Here is a 2,119-nt window from a genome sequence, read left to right as displayed (position 1 = left end):
CTTAGCCTCTGTTCTGTGTCTCCGCCCCTCTGCTGGGTGGGCCAGGCAGTGAGGCACATGGCAGCACCTGCCACTTTCAAAGTGGCAGCAGTGAGGCATGGAGACACGGAGCAGAGGCTAAGCCCAGCTCACAGTTGTGGCCTGCCTTCACTCTTGCAAAGATCGGAGGGCCACGTGCCCTCTCCCCACTTGGCTGCTCAGCGCCACACTTCTGACGGAGCTGCCAGGCTCTAATTGTCCCACGACCTGGCCGGACTGGGGCCTCAGTCACAGTGAATGGGGGGTGGGCCGAGTTGTGGGACAGGAGGGAGTGGGCCAGGGGCAGGGGTGAATGATTCGCCCTTCCCCTACTCCATTCTCTCCTGCACTGTTGGGGTCTTGATCTGCCCTCCCCCAAAGCCCATGAAAATAAAAAAAAACAGATTAAAAGTAATTTTAAAGTGCTCAGGGTAGCTCAGCATGCCTGCCCCTCCCTCCCTCCCTGCTGTAGGACCCTGTGGCAGAGTTCTGGCAATGCCTGCTGCTGCTCTGTGTTTGTGGGGGCAGAGCCCTATTAGCCTTTACTTCTGCTGCCTATGCACAGGGGGCCCCTTAGCCGTGGGGCCCCCTGCAGCCTCAGGTTTCACAGTATAGGATGGGCCGGTCCTGGATTGTTGCATCCTAAGTGCAGAATTTTGCACTTACCTTTATTGAACCTCATGAGATTTCTTTTGGCCCAATCCTCTAATTTGTCTGGGTCATTCTGAATCTTAGCCCCACCCTCCAGGGTATATGTTACACCTTCCCACTCCCAGCTTGATGTCATCCATGAACCTGCTTAGGGTGCAATCCATCCCATCTTCCACATTGTTAATGAAGATATTGAACAAAACCTGCCCCAGGACCAACCTCTGGGGCACTCCACTTGATACTGGCTACCAACTAGACTTTGAGTTATTGATCACTACCCATTGAGCCTGATGATCCAGCCAGTTTTCTATCCACCTTACAGTCCATTCATCCAACCCATACTTGCTTAGCTTGCTTGCAAGAATGCTGTGGGAGGCCATATCAAAAGCCTTGCTAAAGTCAAGTGATATCACATCCACTGAGCCAGTTATCTCATCATAGAAAGCAATCAGGTTGATTAGGCATAACTTGCCCTTGGTGAATCCATGGTGATTGTTCCTGATTACCTTCTCCTCCTCCAGGTGCTTAGAAATGGATTTCTTGAGGATCTGCTCCATGATTTTTCCAGAGACTGAAGTGAGGGTTACTGGTCTATAGTTTCCAGCATCCTGCTTCTTCCCTTTCTTAAAGATAGGCACTATATTTGCCTTTTATAGTTATCTGGGACTTCCCCTATTGCCATGATTTTTTGAAGATAATGGCCAGTGGCTCTGTAATGACATCGGCCAACTCCCTCAGCACCCTCAGATGTTTTGCATCCAGCCCCATGAATTTGTACGTTTCCAGTTTTTCAAATTGTTCCTAACCTGCTCTTTTACCACTTTCTTCCAAAACTGTGTTGCCCGGTGCACTTGTCTGGGAGCTGACCTTGCCTGTGAAGACCAAGGTAAAAAAGGCATTGAGTACTTCAGCTGTTTCCCCATCATCTGTCACCAGGTTGCCTCAGGCATTCAGTAAGGGATCCACACTTTCCCTGACCTTCCTTTTGTTGCTAACCTTCTTGTTACCCTTCACTTCCCTTGCTAACTCAACTCCAGTTGCACTTTGGCCTTTCTAATTTAATCCCTGCATGCCCAAGCAATATTTTTATAGTTCTCCCAAGTTGTTTGTCCAAGCTTCAACTTCTTGTTAGCTTCCTTTTAGTGTTTAAGCTCACTGAAGAGTCCTCTTGCTAAGCCAAACTGGTCACCTGCCATATTTTCTACTCTTTCTGTACGTTAGGCTGGTTTGTTCCTGTGCCCTCAGTAAGGTTTCTCAAGAATGCAACCAGCTCTCCTTTCCCACTCAGACTGGCCTCCCAGGGGATCCTGCCCATCGGTTCCCAGATGGAGTCAGTCTGCTTTTATCATGTGTCAGTTCTGGACTGACCTGCATGCAAGCAGACTCATTGGTTTCTATGAATTTGCAGGGGGCATGGTTCAGTTTAGGATTTGGCCCCTGGGTTAGTAGA

This window comes from Gavialis gangeticus, unplaced genomic scaffold (genome assembly GCF_001723915.1).
Source record: "Gavialis gangeticus isolate Ggan-Ray unplaced genomic scaffold, GavGan_comp1, whole genome shotgun sequence".
NCBI lineage: Eukaryota > Metazoa > Chordata > Crocodylia > Gavialidae > Gavialis > Gavialis gangeticus.
The sequence above is the reverse complement of the archived record's forward strand: the minus strand, read 5'-3'. Positions refer to the sequence as shown.